Consider the following 20,050-nt stretch of genomic DNA (forward strand, 5'->3'; position numbering starts at 1 on the left):
CTGCAAGAAAAGGCCCTGCCCAACATCCTTTTAAATAAATACCTCTGGTGCATGTATCCTCTGGCTTCAAGGTCTGTTGCTTGCAAGTAAGAACCTGTCTGATACATCCTGTTTGAAGCCATCAGTCCTTCCAAAGGGCAGAATCAGACTTCCTACATTTTTCTATTTCAAAGGTTCCCCTTTTGAGTTGCCCATTAAGATCCTGTTACCTGTGACAGGTGCCTCTACCTCTCAGGTGATTTACGGAGCACGAGGTAAATGACTTTCACCCTCTGTCCTCCTGCCACACCTAAGCTCAACCCAGTAACCACGTCTCATCCTTCAGGGCTCTGCTTAACGCCAGCTCCTCAGGGAGCAGCTTCCCTGACCCTTAGATGGAATCGGGTCTCCCCAGCTAAATAGTCCCACAGCTTCCCGCATCTCCTTCTGCTAAATTGTAATTCCCTAGTTTTAAAAAGTTCACATCCTTCATTCAGGTGTCGGTTCTTTGTTTGGTCCTCTTTGTCACAGCAAGCCAAGGCAAGCACTTTGTAAGTCTTTGTTGAATGAATGAACGAACGAACTTTAGTCATAAGATAATAAAATAAGATCTTCCAGAGAGATTGGTTGCTCAAATCCTCTTGGTAAATGATCTTTTAATCTTGGTAGTTTCTGGATGCAAAAACGCTATCAACTAAACTGAGTGATTTCCTGAGACCACCCCCCCTGTGGAATAAGCCTCATTTCTCCAGAGGGGAAAGGACACATGCCCACATGAGTCAGACCAAATCAATGATTTCACCCCTTTCTTCTACACACCCAAGTGGAACACACATAAGATCTCCAAAGTCACTGGGTTATTTGGTGGTAGATCCTGAGCTAGAAACTAAACCTCCTGATTCTCTGTCCTGTGCCGTTTCCGCTTGCTGACTTCCACACAGTCCCTTCCCCACACCAGTTAGAAATACAGCCTGGGACAGTAGAGCCCCACAAATCTATTCTGTCTTTAAATGGTTTCACTGGGCTCACTCATCTGCAAAGGAGGAAAGCTAGCAAGTCTTATCTTCCATACAGGAGAGCATTTCCTAATAACTCCATGCAACTTAAACTCTGGAACATTCCAAATGTTAGACACTCGTAACAGTGATGGCCCTGAGCACCTACTCATACATATGACCATCTGCAGGCATAAGCCAAAAGCAACTTATTTTAAAGGTAGCAATGCACTTTATGATATGTAATATGCACTTGTGTGTGTGTGTGTGCGTGCATGTGTGCGTGTCCTGAACTCATGTCAGCGGGATACTCAAATCACAACCCATATCTGAAGGAAAAGCACTGGACCCAGCAAGGTGCCTCAACCAACATAACTTCCAGCTTTGAACTCATCCCAGGATCGCTGCTGCCAGTCAACTACTCTTCACCTACAATATTATTGTTCCCTTTTAATAATAGCCTAAGCAACTATTCTTTTTCAAATGTAAAAGTCCTGGAACTTAACAAGCTGATTCAATGACTCACCCTTTTCTTCTTTCTGCATCTGCCTTCCTCCAGGTCTTTCTATCCCTCCAACTGTTAGTAGGTGTGTTATCACACCAGTCCAATACAGGGCATCACAAAAAAGAAAAAAAAAATGGGCATATTTATTTTTCACGCAGTTAGCCTCTGAGTACAGTGAGAATAGTTAGATCCTTCCTGTTGGAGAGGCATCAAGAGAGCATCTAGGCAAACCACACACTGGCCGCGAATCCAAGCTTTGGGAACAGCCATCTACCTGAGCAGATGTCCCCTCACCTACTGTCTCATTCACTAGTAAAACTCTATGGATGACACGTGACCTGTACCTGCTGCACTGTGGGCCATGCCCAGCTGCATAGGGGAAAAGGAGCAGCCTCTAACCCACCCACGTAGGTCTCTGGCTGGCCAAACCTCTGTCATGACAGTTCTGTCCTCGTCATATCCATGTATTAAATAATGGCTTTTTCTTCGACAGCATGATGAGATTTTAGAGAGAAACACAGAAAGGAGTGGAGAAGGCCCAGCCTTCTTCCCAGGCCTCAGTGGAGCCAACCCGGGAAATCGATGAGATGACAGATGTTGGAAACAGATGCCCAAATATCCACTCCATGGTCAGGCTTAATGAACTAACACAGGAGGAGCAATTAGAGAATTCATTAATTATACTCCAGGTTCATTTCCATTGTTAACGCTAATCCTTTATTTGCCTAATGACTTCAGCTTTTCTTATAATAATGTGTGCCTATCGGTGAATGATAAACGTCTATGAATTTCCATAATTGTGTAAAATTCACACTCTGTCGGTAACTCTTTCTAGTTCTTAAAAAGACCCAAAGTAACTTCTAAGGGTACATAAAATACTTCAAGAAAACATAAATTAGGGGGCACAAAACAAAAGTAAAATCAGAACACAAAATGAGGAATGAGACTAATCTTAAAAAAATGAACGATGGAGTCTCATATACTAGATTTGGATTCTGTCTTATAAGCAGGAATAGTGCAGAGAGCTCAGCCAAGATTTCCACTGCTTAACAACGTACAGACATTTGTTAAGTCTTGCAACTGAACACCCAGCGCTGTAGATCCACTCTAACGCAGTAGTTTGCTGGTCTTTTCTTGCCTAACAGTGTATCACACACTTAATAGTTCATTACAGAAGCCAAAACATAAATTCTTCCAGTGCATGAAACACCATGAAAAAAGCCAGCCAGAGAGAAAGAAGGGAAGCCGCCAGCTCTGCTGGCCTTGAGGTGGTCAGCCTCGCGCTTGAACTAATGCACTAATGCACGGGTGTCCATTTGCATACTCCCGCCCTCCTTCTTGAGCAAGCACACTCTGACACCAGAGCCTCCTTGCTAGGCACGGAAACTGTTTCAAGATGTTTCAAGCTGAGAAATGGCCACCTGCGTGCATTCTGGTTAAGACTGTTATCCTACTACTCAAGTCTTCTCAAGGAAAAGTTCAAAAGGTGTTCATCTGAATCATTCATGCTTTTGCTGTTTTTGACCTAAAGCAATCTGGTAGATGTGGGGGAGGGGGGTGTCAAGCTTTTATCTGAATTTTTTTTTTTTTAAATTTAGATGCTCCAGTATTTCAATAGTGTCTGGATTTCTTCCCTATATTCTAGAGCTGTACTTTATATTGCATGTAAACTGAATTCTAATGTGATGTATTAGAAAGCAAATAAGATTCATTTAAAAATCTACTGTTATTTTGATCAAAAAAGAGACCATATGTGAAAATACAATTTCACATAAATACATAACTTTATCTTGTATGTGTATTTGGGTTTGCTTACATAAGCGAAATTAGCAAATCACACAGTTTGATTTACTTTTACCTTGGTTTAAAATGGCTGTGATAGGAAACAATTACAGTAGCAGAATTTTATTTGCATAATATATTAGTATGGAAACCTTATTTTTGATTTCAGGAGCAGCAAATGCATGGCACATGAGGTGCACCTACATCTGTGTGGTAAGGAATACTGAAGTCAACATCAACACTGAACTGCTGAGGAAAAAAATACACACATCTATCTAGTGTGGGGGAGTTCACCTTTGCAAGCTGGGAATCATTAAGTGAGGGCCCCCTTGGCTCCCCCCATCCCCTTTGGTAAAACACATACTGAATGTTGGGCCCATGTTTTGGAGAAGAATGTGTCCCACTGCCCCTTGAAAACCCCATTTCATATAGTTAGTTAATGATGGTCCATTTTGACTCAAACACCCAATTCCTTTCATCAATCATGTCTCTCTGACTATTGGTTTTAAAGCAATGATTACCAAATCTTCTCAAATACAGATATCTGTGGAGAGAGACCCAAACCACTGCTCCACTTAGGATTTCCCAGGGCCCTGTTTCTTCTACTTCCTTCCAAATGAATAGAATATGTTATGCGAAAGGGGAAGCCCCACCAGAAACTGGATGTGGGAAACTCAAGTGTTAATCTAGAAAGTCTTATTATTTGGTGCTGAAAAAGGACACTGTAAGAAGATGGTTCTTTATTGAATGCAAACCTGGGGAATACAAAACACTGTCAACCATGAAAATAAGATTTAATTTGGAATCACAACACACAGGTTTTTTTTTTCCACTTTGAATTCTTCTTATTCAATCATATTTGTTATAAATATTCAATAGAAATGCAGTTTTCCAGGACTGAAATGGTCTTTAATAAAGCAAGCCATGTGTGGCTTCTCAGCCAAGCATTTTCATGCTTGGTTAGCTGTCAGGATGTTCATGTTCCTTTCCCCAAAATTATTATTTGTGATTCTGCTTAGGTCTCTGAAAAAACTTATTCTCTGGAGGCGAGGAATCATCTACAAATCACAATTCCATCGACATCAAACGCACAAGGCATTTCGCATGGGCTGTAAGGCGGAGGCAGACCTTCCATTTGGACCTGGCCAACCATCCAAGTACCCTTACAATTAATCCAGCCCTGTGCAACGCTTGCCTGAAGTGGGAAGGTCAAATTCAGCGGCAATTCTGCCTTTTGCTACTTAACTTGCTTATTAACTCTGGACAAGTTATTTTCCCACAAGAGGTCTATAGTGTCCGATCTTTAAAATATGAAAGTTGGATTCCACAAAAGATTATGAAAATACTGTCTGTGGACCAAATCCACTCTGCCTCCATTAGCGCATTACTGCCTATGGTATGAGTGCAGAATCCAGGAGTTATGACAGACCGCTGCCTTGCAAAGCCTAAAATATTTCCCATCTGCCCTTTGATAGAATAAGAATGAGCAGATACTAAATATTTCTTTACTTGGTGATTTATTGCGTCTCTTTCAATCATAGAATTCCTTACATATCCTATAAAACACCTAATTTCTACATATGAGTCCTTTCAACCCCCCCTTTTTTTTTTCCTTTTTTGGTACTGGGGATTGAATTCAAAGGCACTCGACCACTGAGCCACATCCCCAGTCCTTTTTTTGTATTTTATTTAGAGACAGGGTTTCACTGAGCTGCTTAGCACCACACTGTTACTGAGACTGACTCTGAACAAGCAATCCTCCTGCCTCAGCCTCCCGAGTCACTGGAATTACAGGTGTGCACCACCACATCAGGATCAATTTTTTCCCACATTTTTATTGGTGCATTACAGTTGCACATAATGATGGAATTTGTTGTTACATATTCAAACAAGCACACAATATAACAATGTAATTTGGCCACTGTCACTCCCCAGGACTTCCCCTCTCCATATAGGTCCCCCCCCCCAACCTTGGACCCGTTCCTCTACTGATCTCCATCTGATTCTTAGGATACCCCCCTCCACCTTTGTCAGACTCCACATCTTTACTGAGATAGGAGGAGATACATTAAACAAACTTCACAATAGTTTCTTTTTCTTTTTTGATAGGATTTAGATGATATTAACAGCTCTTGGAAATATCCAAGGTAAAACTTGGGGGCAAATGTCTGGTGATTTGATTATCATTGATAAATAGAGCATATCTTTTCTTTCTACTAAGAAGATTTAAAAAGTTAAAAGAAAAAAAGAAAGAGAAGAAGAAGAATATGGCACTGGGGACTTATTGCATTAAGACATCATCTTAACAGATTGTTTAGTTTTGGTAATATAATTTGACATCTAAACATAAGCTGAGAGGGATCTCCCTCAAAACCTTTGATAATATGATTCATTGTCAAATGTTTGTTTTGCCTATCTGGCACTCATTAATTAATTCTTTTTAATATAGCTTGGATTTACTGATTTTGAAAAAGAGAATTATTCTTATTGATGTTGCTAAAATATCCAGGTGGCTTGAATTTCACCAACTAGAAAGTTTAATCTAGCACATTTGTGTAGCCTAATCAAATCTTTACTAACAGATGTGAGAAGCCCAGTACTGAAGCTAATGTTTGTGTCTCTATGATAATTAAATTAGCTCAATAAGAAAAATAAATGAACAATAATGACTGAAATTTTTCCCTAAACTTTTTTTTTCCCTACGAAATCTTTTTGGTAATGAAACATAAATTGCAAACTTTACATTTATAGATATATATTTATTTCTCTCAAGAACTAATGTCCTGAATAGCTTATCATTGATTAATCAATTAGTACTTCTTTTATAAAAAAAGTCAACACCCTATAACTAAGCCAAAATTCAAATCTAACTCCTCCCAATACATTCATTATGAAGACTGGAATGATCTTTCTTTTTGACCAACAGCACAGGAAGTTTATATGTCATCTCTCTGTAGTATTTTCTAGTGGATAGGGAATGCCTTTTTCAGGCTGAGTGATTATTTCCACACATAATTAGTTCCTGCTTAGGGTGGTGCTGTCCCCACGTCCTGGCTCAGTGGATGGGCTTCGTGATCATCAATCACGGCTCTCACTGAGCTTTGGGTTCTAAGTGGCATGCTCCCCGACAGGTCAAACAACATCTCACGTAAAGACGACCTGTACACATAGGGCATTTTAGAATTCTTGCACTCACCAAAGGATTGAAAAAATCGTTAAAAGCCAAGATACGCAATTTTCTAGAAGGCAGGTTCACAGGAGAAAGGCGGCTGACCACTGAGGTCACAGGACTTTCTAGGGGGGCCATGTTGCAGCTGCAGATCAGAGCTCGGTGGTCGGTGTCCCCGTGTGAACGTGGAGACAATGCCGCCTCTGTTCCCGTCACACTGCGCTCTGACCTTGCTGGAGGCGAAACAGTGTCAGCTGTACTTGAAGGATGGTCAGTGGCTGTGTAGGGAGGCCCCTGTGGCCCGCCTGGGGCGAGCCCCTCTCACCGACCTGCATGTCTGCAGGTGCGGCCACCTGTATTTGTGTATTCTACTGTATTTATTTATTTGCCTGACTAATCAGCCCAGGGTCACATTCCCAAACTGGACATGTCTCTGGGAGAGAGAGAGGAAGGGGATAAAAAAAATGAAAGAGAAAGAAAAAGGAAGGAAGAGAAGGGAGGGAGGGAGAAAGAAACAGAGGGAGGAAGGGGCTTTCTAATTTTATATACTTTTGCCAATAAATTTTCTTATTTTAAGGGCTTGAACTGGCTTGAAAACCAGTTGGAAAGTACCATATTGTTTTGTTGCATGGCGAATAAATAGCCACTGCAATATGCAAATAAAACAGCCTTTGGACCTTGTTGTGGATTCTTGGTTTAATATATTCTCTTAACCTAGAAAGTTCTAAAATAATATTGTGATTATTTTTCTTTCATGAGGAGACCTAGTATTTAGCTTGATTAGAAAAGCTGTGGGAAAATGATGAGCTCCTTACTTTAGATTGAATTGAAATTAGCTTTTATCCTGTTTCATGCAAAACAAAGGGTGTTTGCTCGTTCTAATAGCAAAACCCATGATGTTTATAAGTGATCGGGCACCTAATGAGCCTAGTGCTTTATTTACCACTTGTAATTCCCATAATGAAGACGTGGGAAGATCTCGCATTTCCCCTTGACCAGAGGAGGAAGTCTAGGCTGTCACAGACCGCACTGCTGGGGGGCTCCCTCCGGGTCCTTGGGAAAGGTTGGCGGGCGACTTTTCTGCATGAGGCAGCCCACCTCTGCCCAACACAAGCACGCCAACATGCCCCCAATCTTAGCATGAAACAAACATTTGACATGATCACGAGACTCACATGGAGTCGAGCAGACCAATCGAAGTATGAGTATTCTGTCAGCCTCAACAATTTGTTGCAGCTAATTTATTTAAAATGTCTAAACTAATTCTCTGAATAAGAACAAGGGCCTCTGGTTCACACCCATGCCAAGATAAGGACACAGCCAGGCTTTAGAAGATGACATGAAATGTCTCAGGTATTGCAAACCAAGTTAGTGGGACAACTGGGGGAAATTGAAGATGTCTCTGTATTAGATAATAGTACTGCCATGGATGCTCAGATGCTGATGCTGTTAATTGTACTGTGGCTATGAAGGCAATGTCTTTATGTGGGGAGGAGTAAACACTAAAGTATTCAGGGATAAGTGAACATGTGTCCCTTTATTTTCAGAAGTTTCCAGAAAAAAATATCAATATTCTGTCTACTTATCTATCTGTCTTTCTATCTATCTGTCTATCAGAATGATAAAGCAACCAGGGTAGAATGTGAACATTTCAGCAATCTGGATGAGCAGTCTATTAAAACTGTGTTCTATTTTTGCGATTCTTCCATATGTCTGAAATTATTTCAAAATTTAAAATGTAATTTAAAAACAAAAAATACTTGGACTGGACAATCCCAGTTGTCTAGCTCCACAGGGCGTGGTGCCACACGGGTCAGTCAAATGCCAGAGAGTCCTTCGAGTGGCTGGGAGCCACTCTCTCCACGTGTTGGCAGCTCAGTTTCTAAAAGCCAAAAGGATCACAGAATCCTGATGGCTAAAATGTGATTCATTCCCCCTAATGTACTTGACTGTCCCCTGAAAAATATCTACATCTTGAAACCACAGGTACCGACATGAGAAAGCACCCTGCTTTCACGGAAAACGTTCCATGTGTAATAACACAGGTCAACATGCATGTCGTTTTTGTGTGCTGCATTTTCAACTAGTAATGCCAAATATTAAAAGATTCTGATAAATGAGAAAGATCATAATTAGCAGAAATAAATACCTAATCTTTTTTTAAAATCTCAATAAATGTAGAAGGTACATAAACACCATGGTGAAGATTAAAAAGCACTGTTGTGCAAGAATATTTCACACCCAAGAGTAGGTAACATGGGAAGTGACTTCAGAGCTAAGTTAAGAACTGGAAAGAAGTAATGGAAGATCATGTGAGTCTGGAGGAAGGTGACATTCAACCTATATTTCACAATTCTAAATACATTGACTGATTAATGCCTTTTAAGGCTACTCTGTGCTTGATCTAGGCTTTACATTAACGCCAGTAAATTTTTAAAAGAAAATGAGTAGGTCGGATTTAAATGTCAAAAGTCCCTCCTGAGCCAGATGTCGTGGCACAAGCACACCACATTGTGTAATTCTAGCAACTCAGGAGGCTGAGGCAGGAGGATTGAAAGATGGAGGCCAGCCTCTGCAACTGAGCAAGACCCTAAGCAACTTAGCAAGACCCTGTCTCAAAATAAAAAATAAAAAGGAGTTGGGGATATGGCTCAGTGGTAAAACAATCCTGGGTTCAATCCCCAGTACCAAATACATAAATTATTTTTTTTTAATTTCTTAAAATAAAATGATCCTCCTGACTTTGAGTGGACATGAAGTCCTTGGAAAAGTCCTGGACTTGGTCAGTGGACCCAACATCCTGGATCTGTGACATATGCAGAGTCACTAAACACTGAGGAAATGTAGCTATCACAGTCTCTGACCTAAAACGCTCGATTAGCTCACTGTAGCAGCCAGAGGACATGGGTTCCCGGGGTACATTCCAATTCTGCTCTAAAAGAATCACACTCCATTTAACATTGCTTAAAAACACTGGGCTGCCTACCAGCTAGAACCAGAACTCCATGTTCCAGGAATAGGGTTGTTCTCAAGAGAATCTTCTTTGTAACCTGAGAAACTGATATGCAAGCACATCTTCAGGCACCTTTTCTTTTCGGGCTGCATATCTGAATTAACTACAAATCAACCCACTGACCCATCGTGTACTGTATTAGATACCTACCCCTAAGATACCTACATTAAAGAAAATGTTCTTGTACTGGAAACACCATTGGAGAGTTTGGTGCCTCCATCTCTTTGCCCTCTCTCCCAAGAAGAATTTATATCTGGAGAAGTCACTTCAATGTCACCCTTGGACAGACCACCTTCCGTATTTTTTGCTTCCATTCTCTGGCTTACTTTGCTTACTTAACATTTTCCTTCAAGCTGACTCACGTTTTGAAACTTAGATGCCTGCACGGCCTCGTGCACACCAGCAGGATGCATAGCACCCTTCAGCACAAGATGTATGCTAAGGGCATAATGGTAATTAGTATTTATAATTTACTGGGTGTATTAGCTCATCCCATCCTTACAACAGGCCCCAATTGTACAAGTAAGAAAATGGAGACTTACAGAGATTGAATGATTGGCTAGTTAATTGGTGATGAACTAGAATTCAAGCTCAAGTCTTCTAACTCCACATCCCACGTTCTCCTTACTGCACCAACCATGTTTTGAACCCTAGGACTCATGTTTCTTTTCCCCCTCCTGGAAGTACTTCCTGTTTTTGACTGCATCCTCTATCCTTAGGGCTGAGAAAGTGGGAATATACAAATTTAGAATAAAATATCCCTGGTTGTATGTTAATTTTCCCCATAGATTATACTATAAGTAATATTTTTTACTAAGCAGCAAATATTACATAATATAGATTTTTTTTAACCGTTCCAGGGACTGAACCCAGGCAAACGCTCTACCTCTGAGCTACACCCCCAGACTTATATGTGATTTTTTTTTTTTAAAGATGGAAAGAACTGACATCTTGGTTTGATTTTTGCTTCCAAACATGAACAGAAGAGTTACTCTTTATCTCTTATAAACTGAGCTTATTTCCTTGTGAATTCAAGTAAACATAAAATCCTCTCCTTTCAATTAAAGAAATCAGATAAGTTGCTGATTAAAGTGAGATATTCTGATTTTCATTTATTTATTCTTAGTGTTAATCGTCTCGGTTGGTGAGTGCATCTTGGTTGAAGAGGAGTTAAAAATACAGTCAAAGAGATTTTCTTTCCTCCTTTCTTCCTGTGGATCATGACCTTTGCTTTTTTCAACTTCCTCAATTTAGATTCAGTAAATTGTCATAGAGTGCCACAACACCTGCTTCAGTACTTGAGAAATTGACTTTTCCTGCAAATTACCCTGATCAGTGACCTTGTCTTGCCTACCAAAGGGTTTGGGGGAGGAGGGAGGCTGTATGTGTGGCCAAGCCCCAGCCCACGACTGGTATTTAGTGCTTTGAAGTTCACAGTTATCTATTTAATGTATTATTTAATGCACAGACATTCTAGAACAAATGCCACATTATAATCATCAGCTGAAAAACCCAATAACATTTCGTCTGACGAGGGATGGACCGTGATATTATTTGAGGGTTCCCAACTGTAATTTTCCTAAGGAGGGGACATGTGGTAGTTGAGCCTTTTGTTGTAAGCAACTCTCTCAGTTGGGTCTCCGTGTGAGTCATTATGCAAGAGTGATGTGACAGAGGTGGAAACTCTTGTTGTTTGTGTCTTTTAAAGGTGCTTCTTCTGGAGGCAAGTTTCAGATCTATTCCTCCTGCCACATGGGCGTTGAAAGAGATCAAAGGCCACCCCTGGAAGCTCAAGAAGTAAAATTATATTTTTATCCTTTAGCTTTGATTTCTGGCGGCTTACTGCATTTAAAAAAAATTAATTGCTCTGTCCAGCCAACAGGTGTTAGCCCTCAAGTGTGGGCCACAGGCCGGCTGCTGGACGGGCAGCTTAAAGTGTCCATAACTCATGGCAACCTTGAGCTCCCTCAAATTGGCCTAGGAGAAAGTCCTAAAAGTACTTCAAGGCCAGATGACATGGGAACCTGTGTCCCTGTCAAATATCAAAGAAAAACAGTTAGACTGTAAAAATGTAAACTTATAAAGCGTGCACTTAATTTTGACAAGCTTTCAGTATCAAGTTGCAGATTTGGGGCTATAAGGCGGCTTAGGCTAAAATCAGCCAGAGGAAGCGGAACCCGAAAGCTCATTTAGAATTAAATGGGGAGACCCGGCTCCTTTTTTCCACATCTGCACTATTTAATTTAGACAAGGAGTTCCATGCACAGCTTAGGGGGAACCAAATTCACTTTTTACCTGCGATTTCTTATAACTCCCAAACGTTTTTCTTATTTTTATGAAGTTACCTGAAGCCTAGATGGTAATCAACAAAAACACTTAAAATATTATTTCAAACATTGTCATGCTATAAGTGAAAACACAAGGGTTTTTTATTTATTTTTTTTCCCCCTTAAACAACTGAAAGAGCAGGGCCTAATAAAATATTTGACCTCATACTGAGTCGGCTTAGAGTGTCTCTAGAAAGCCTCATTTCATCAGGGCCATCTGGGCCACGGACGTGGACGTGAGGTTGCAAAAGCCATGAACATCCAACAGTCATTTCTGTGGTGAGCCGAGCAGGCTTGGAAGGATGATTGGCAGCTCAGCTCAGGTGTATGGGCGTGGTGTGGGCGTGTCCACGCGTGGGCTGGCGATCATCTAGGAAGGAGGTTGGGAGTGTGTTTGCCACAGTCACCTCTTCTCCATTTCATCCCATTTTCAGCCCACCATGGATCACCAGGTGTGCCCATGGGGGACATGGGGACAGATTATAACCTTTCTTCCAAGGGACTATCTCAGACTCACCGGTCACCGGTTACAGAGGAGGAGAATTACCCTTGATTATAAAGCAGCAAACTGGAGAAAGAGAGGGATCGCACATCAAAGCCACCTACTCAGGCTGGTGGCCCTTGAGTAGTGTCCTGCCCAGAAGTTCATTCTGGGAAGTGCCCAGCAGGGCTCAGTCTGGTCCTCAGGGCTGGGGAGGAAACTATTTTTTAAACCTCTCCAGCCTTTTGTAAATATTCCAACTTGGGGGGTTGGTGGTATCCATGCCTCCTGCACCCCCCGCCCTCCCCTGCTCCAAAAAACGCTGGCTCGGTGGCCGAGCTGCTGGAATCACAATGTGCTCGCTCACATGGGAAGGAGGCGAAACTTCAGCATGTGAACCGAGCTCTCCACAACATATGGTGGAGAAAACAGACAGTGGGAAGCGGAGTGATTTGTGACTGCTCATCCCGACGTGCGTTCTATTGTGTTGCCAAAAATGATAGACTTAAATAAATTGCTCTTTTTGGAATTTGTACTCGTGCCTTATTCTCATTTTTGAAAAATGAAAAAAGAAAATCCTCATGTCCATGTAGAAATTCCCGTTTATTTATGTGGTTCCCTGGCCTGCCCCCTCCTCCCCCTGACTTCCCCACCCCAGCGGAGTGGAAGGCATTTTGGAGATGGGAACTGCACCGCCCTCCCTCTCCGGGCCGTCAAGATGCACAAGAAAGGAAATGAGGTAAAAAGGGGAGGGAAAGCAATTAGTGTGGAATCCTCAACTCCAGATTCTTCTCAGAAATTTTTATGACTCTTCCTAGGCAGCTGAGGAGTGACTGGATTTACTTAGAGAAACTATTAAGCCTGGTGCAAATTAATTTTTGTGGGTCTACATTTTCTGTTTTAATTTTGTCAATTGCCGTGCCTATTGTTGAGAAAAAATTAGTACCTTAATGCTGTCTAAACATAAATCTCATCTTCAATCTGTTAACATTCAGCTGTGGTAAGAATAATTAGATGAAGTGTTTTTAAAGCATTATTTACAAATATGCTTGCAAAAGAATGATTTAAAGAGGCGTTTTCTTTAATGGACTTAAAGACAGGCAAATGAAATTAATCAAGAGAGTCTTACCATTCTTAATTTTATGGTTTGTGGCTGGGGGGAAGAGCAGCCTGCCACATCCCTGATACAGAGCAGCACCAAGTGAACACTCACAGAGCCCTGCAGAGAAGGAAGACGCAAATTAGGCCCACATAAGATTTAGAATGTCTGTGGATCCCAGAGACAGGCTGGAAATGATCCAGAGGTCACAGTGGACCAGACACAGAGTCACATATATAACCCTGCTTATAGATAAAGAAGCGAGGGAGTGGAGAGACGTATGGTACAAGGTTGTAAAACTCAGTTTGGAATAAAACATCTAAAGTAAGTGTAAAACACTAACGATGGGCAGTTCTGTTTCTACCAGCCAGCAACAATGAGGAAATATTTGAGATACATACAAGCAGAGCCACAGAATTTACAATAGGGTTGAAAACCAAAGACGTGAAGAGGAGCAGTGATGGAGAGGACAGGCTGGTGCAGGCTCCCGTGGGGACCATGGACTGCCCACCCTCCTGGCTCTCCCTGGGTCCCCAGGGCCCCTACAGCTGCTGGAACTTGGGCAGATGCAGAATGCCCATCCGGGCCTCTCCTGAGCTGCCCAGCCAGACTTCATCGTTCCAACACCCCAACTGTGTAGCTCCCTTTCCGTTTTATCTTCTGGGTCTCCTCTAGCCAGCATTTCCATGAAGGGCTTTCACTGAGACCCCAGACCTCAAGCTCTGAGTCACAGCAGCTGGGCCACCTAAGGGACTGCAATGGCTAACTGGGTGGTCCACCTTCTAACACATCGGGAAATGCCTGGTGGCAGATTCTTTGGAGATCAACCCAACCCTTTGACTGAGAGTGTTTGAGCTGCTATAACAAAATACCTTGGGCTAGATGATTTATGAACAATAGAGTTCCTTTCTACCGATCTGTAGGTTGGGAAATTCAAGATCAAGGCACCATTCCTCAAAGATGGGACGGACCTTCTATGTCTTCAGATGGCAGGAAGGCAAGATGGCTCTCTGGGGCCTCTACTATAAGGACATGAATCCCATTGACGAGGGCAGAAGCCTCATGACCTAAGTCTCCCAAATGCCCACCTTGTAAAACCGTCACCGTGGTGACAGATGCCAACATATGGATGCTTGAGGGATGCACCTAGTCAGGTCATCGCCCTCTTCACTTGATTTGACAAGTGCTTTCCTCAGTCCCATTCTGGGTTTTCTCTGTGTATGGGCTGAAGGGTGTTCCCCTAAAGTTCATGTCCACCTGGAACCTCAGAATGTGATCTCATTTAGAAATAGGGTCCCGTAGTTAAAAGGAGGTCACATTAGATGAGGGTGGCCCTAAATCCAAGGACCGGTGTCCTTACAAGGAGAGGAGAGGACAGACAGGGAGCAGGGCACAGGACAATGGAGACAGATCTTGGAGCAATACAGCTTCACCCCGGGGAGCGTGGGAGCCACCAGAAGATGGGCAGGACCAGGAAGGACTCCTCCCCTGCTGACACCTAGCGCTCTGACCTCTAACCTCGGGAATTGCGAGACAATGAGTTTCCATGGTTCAAAGCCGCCCGGTTTCTGGAACTTTGCTGTGGCAGCCCTAGGAAACTAATATACTTCCTTTTTCATTGTTATTCCACCAGATCTTGGTTAGGTAGCTTGATCTTTGGTTTAATTTTTCCAAAAGGAATTAGACCAACATTTATTTAAATGAAATTCTACAGTGGCATCAAAAGGAAATGGCCAGAGAGAGTTTTCACTGGATTTAGAAAAGAACTTAAACTGTGGAGTGTGTGGAAACCCCTCAACCAGTAGAGGGATGCGGAGACACCCTTTACTCCTCTGAGTAGCCGAAACTGGGGGCCACAGAGGCCGTGGCTGCTGACAGGGAGAGACAGAGGGTGCGTTTCAAGGGCAAACCAACAGTGCTTTCAATCCAAAAGTTAGAGCCCCACCATCAGACCGATTTTTCTCTCAGCTCGTACTCACAAGAACAACTTCACAGATCCCTCCTGGCTGGGCATCAGCCGGGAGAGCAGTTGGCCATGCTGGACTCTTAGCCCGCCATGTTAATAGCCTCGGCCTAGACTCCTCCTCCTTTGGGCCAAGTCTTTCTGGGCATCTGGGTCTTTCTCCTTTACTTCTTCAGCACTTGGCCTGATCTGCAGAGTGGTCTCACAGATAACTTTCTCTAGGGGAAGAGGTTGAGGGGGAAGACGTTCACTTTCTGCCTTTGAGATGGAAGATAACTTGGAATAATGATCAGGCTGGGGATGCAGGTCCATGGTACAGCGCTTGCCTAACATGTGTGAGGCCCTGGGTTCAATGCCCAGCACCACAAAAAATAAAGAAAGGAACAAAGAAGTAACCTAGAATAATCATCATGTTTTTTTCTAACACTGAAAGCCATTGTCTCACCAAAGTTTTCAATGTGGGTACTAACATGCAACCAAAGGGCCTTCGCGACTAGTTGGTAAGAGAGGAGGAACACATTCTCATGTTTCACAGCACAGTGAGGTGACTATAGTTCACAACAACATATTATGTATTTTATGAAGAACTGGGAGAGAGGAGGCCAGGCACAGTCGCACACGCCTGTAATCCCAGCGGCTGGGAAGGCTGAGTCAGGAGGATCGTGAGTTCAAAGCCAGCCTCAGCAACAGCTAGGTGCTAAGCAACTTAGTGAGATCCTATCTCTAAATAAAATACAAAATAGGGCTGGGGATGTGCCTCAGTGGTCGAATGCCCCTGAGTTCAAAAAAGAAAAAAAAAAGAAAAGAAAAAGAAAAAAGAACTGAAAGAGAAGAGCTCGAAGGCTCCAAACATAGAGAAATGATCAGGCTAGAGAAAGGCTGATGACCTGAATTGGCCAGTACACACTGTCTGGATTATTACACCTTGTCTCTTAAAACATACAAGTATTACATATGTTAATTAAATTTTTTAAAAAGAAATAGTAGAAAATTAGATGGTAACATAGTATCTCCCATGTGCCCTGGGGACATTGCTTAAAATAGAAGAAAATACTGATTGGTTAGAGAAAAAAAATGAACTTTAAAGGGCTGTGTCATGAGAGGGATTTGGTATGCCTTATTCAAACTTATTACACAAAAAAAGAACAATAAAGGAATTTCTCATTTAAAAAAAAATAGTTATTGCCCAAGAGCTTTTATCAAACCAATCCACAATTGGTGGGAAGATAAATTAGTTACCTTGGAAATCTTCATACCATCAGTTATTTTCAAAGAGGGGTCACACACCATCTCCCTCATCTTATCAAAACTCTATAGAGTCGGTGGCACACGTTAGTTTGTTTTCTGGACTAACACTGAGAGTCAACAGAGTTCAACCAACTGGAGAGGGACTGGGAATAGACTCCCCATGGGGTTGGACCCACTTTGGCCGAGACCAGGGATCTGATGTTCAAACCTAGTCTAAGGGCACTATGAGGGGCAGAGCAGCCTTGGATACCAAGCATGCACTGGGGGACTGCCGGAAGAGGGAGTCCTAGGGTACATCTACTCAGTCCTGCCTGGTCCCCAACCAGACCCGTGGCTGGTTCTCAACAGCCATTCTTTGTTGTAAAATGTGATCTCAAAGGACCGTCTGAGTTCTGAATGCAGCATCCTGAAACCAATCACATTCAAATCCTGTAGAAACTTTTCTGTTGGGCTTTTCTCCCTGCATTGGATTTCTTCCATTTTTTTCCTTCCCAAGGATGAGCAGCTGGGCACCACAGGGTTTCAATCGTGTTTAACAAACATAAAGCAGAGTTTTACCATTTTGAGAAAAATGTAACATTTTAAAACTGGGAGATATTTTCCTTTTTGTGAGTTAAAAAAAAGAAGAACAATAATAGATTCAGTTCTACAACCATAAACTGGATGTCGGAGTACAATCCAGTGGAGGGACCCAAAGATGCTCAGAGGATGCTGAATAATGGTTTTCCATTATATTTGGGAATCCTGAGGGTTGGCAAGTCATGAATTTGGTCAAATTTGGATTTGGGATATTTATTTGAGTCTATTAATTATAAATAAACAAAGATAATTTGGGGAGGTGTTTTTGTTTTCTTTCTCTCTAAACAAAGAGGGAACATTTCTTTCTAGATAAACATCTGGTCACCACTGTAAGCAGGTCTCTTCTTCATAACCCACCGTATGCCCCACTGTCGGATTCATCTTCCCAATGTGTTCCCTTCTGTGCGTCACTCCTGTCCCCGCTGACCTTTAGGAGCTCTCCCTCTGGGCTGAGTCCCCAATTCCTCTTGGGCCCCCTTTTCCAGTGTCCCTCTGTAAACCTTCTCTGTGATGGTGGTCCTGTGGTCATATCCATTCATCGCCCCTTAAATAAGATGGGGACCCGCTTTTGTGCCTGTCCTCCTTCTCTTTCTTGGCTGAAATCTCTTCCCCCCCTCTAGGAGGAAAACTAATCCTACACCTAGACTTCAGGGTCAGCCTCACCCCCAAAATCACAGTCACAGTGACTTGTCTATGCCACTTCTCCTCATCTTCTTGGTCACCTCAGCTGGACTGGGAGGTCCTTGAGGACAAAGACTGAGTCTTCTTGCCTTAGACAGAGTGATAAGCAACCGATAATCTCCCAGAACAAACAGGGAAGCAGACCTGGCTTAGTTGGGGAAATGGTGTCTCCACACCATACTGCCTTGGATCTGTTGGTGAGTTATTCATGGTACCTCTGTTAACTCACAGTTCCACTCTACCAGTCTTCAGTTACTTACACTCAAACGCTTCCTTCCTACGCTTACTTTGTAAAAGAAGTCTCCATTCTGATGTATTGTTTTGCTTCAGTCTCCTCTTCAGGAGATTCTATTCTTGAACCTCTTAAACCTGCACACAGCAACCACACGGAACAGAGAGTCCCGATGCTCTCTCTCTAAGGAAAAGTCCCATGACTTGTCAGTTTCTCTCTGCTCTCTGCCTCTTGCAGAACTATGTAGGCAGATGGGAGACTCAGACCCCGGGGGATATTTTCCATCATGTGAAACTCTCTTGTGCTCCACAGAAAATCAAACTGCAATGTATTTTGTCTGTAATTCATGGTCAGAATAGATTTCATCACAACACATGCCTCAAAATGGTCTCCGTGTTTCAGTGGGCCTCACGTGCAAAGGCAGGTAGAAGACACACTGCAGAGCTCGGCCTCCATTACATAGAAGGCATCTGAAATTCAAAGAAGATGCCATGGCTCCATCTTGGGTCCAGATGAGGATTCAGAATATAACTCAAGACTTTCAAAAAAATGATTCATGGGCTGGAGGAGTTATGGTGCGGTATTTTTGAAGAGGGGAAAGAAGTAGTAAATCCCCATCCTCTCACTGATTCCAAGCAAGTATTCTCATGGTTGGAACCTGGAAGCATGAGAGCAGGTAAAATATTCCCTTTTAGGTCATAAGGAAGAAAGCTTCTGCAGACGTTAGGGGTTTTTTTCTCTCCTTTGAAAAATAATTATTTATTTCAGAGTAGGAAAACAAAAACCCCAATTGTTTAGTGTAAATTTTTGGTGGATTGTATCTTCTGTTCTGATTTTCATTTACTCTAAAAATGAGATAATAACATTTGCCTCACCTTCTTCACAGGGTTCCTAGCAGGATCAAATAGAATAAAAGATGAGAAAATGCTTAAGCGTCTCTAAACATAAAGAAGCAACATTTTATTTAGTGAAGGTTTTAAAGTCTTCGTGATTGAATAGTTCTTTAAAAGAACTTGATGTACACCTATCTTCATGTTTTGTATCTAAAATTTGCCTCAATTTTGCTGTGTTTTCCCTGTGTGCAACCTATATCTTCAAAATAATTTTTGCACAGTGGAGAAAAGGCAACCCATGGACCAGGGACCATGGAACCCAAAGAAGAACACAGAGTTGAATTCCCTGGATTGTCTTTTTGCCTCAGCATTCAGACTGGTGCTGCAGAAGTCAGCAGTCTGGTAACACAAATGAGTACAAGCAAACAAAAAAGTCCCCTCCAAAAATCTTGCTCTGTCTGGTCAGAGAACAAGCAAAGGGACAATTTAGCAAGTAAAGAAATTTTCGGAAAACAATTGTCCTGCTGTAACTAATATCACAGAAAACGTGGTAGTCCCACCTGACCCATGACCACAAAGTCCACGTGGAGAGTCAAGACCCCTGCCTTCATCAGGCTGTACAGAGGCACCTAACACCCACCCCACCCCTGCTGGGCTGATGTTAGAGATGGCTGGAGGGCTGGAGGGTGGTAATGAGCTCCCCACCCCAGCTCACCATATTCCCGGGGTATCATATCAGTGAGACCACTGAAATTTTAGCCTCCTCCTGAGAGTAATGAGGAGCCCCACTCCCAGTCCCCTGCAGTGGTATCAGAGGACAGCAGATGAGTCAGGGATTTCACGGTCTCAAGGAGGCTACCCCACTCTGAGTTTCTGGAGGCCTAAAAGCAAGAGAGAACTTCCACATTTACCTGTCACTAACAAGGAACCCTGCCCTTCACATTGGCTGTCAACAGAAACCAGGAGGAAAATGGGCATCTACTCCCCCTTGGCCATAAGGATGCAATTCTCCTGTGCTAGAACAGGGCTTTTAAAAATCCAGTGAAAACAAAAACACTTAAATAAAATTCAATTCATAAACATCATCTCTAAAATGTTCAGATTTAAATCCAAATCACTCTTGATATCATGAATCAGGATGGTATCAAACTTAATGAAAAAAGA

Source organism: Callospermophilus lateralis, chromosome 15 (assembly GCF_048772815.1).
Source record: "Callospermophilus lateralis isolate mCalLat2 chromosome 15, mCalLat2.hap1, whole genome shotgun sequence".
NCBI lineage: Eukaryota > Metazoa > Chordata > Mammalia > Rodentia > Sciuridae > Callospermophilus > Callospermophilus lateralis.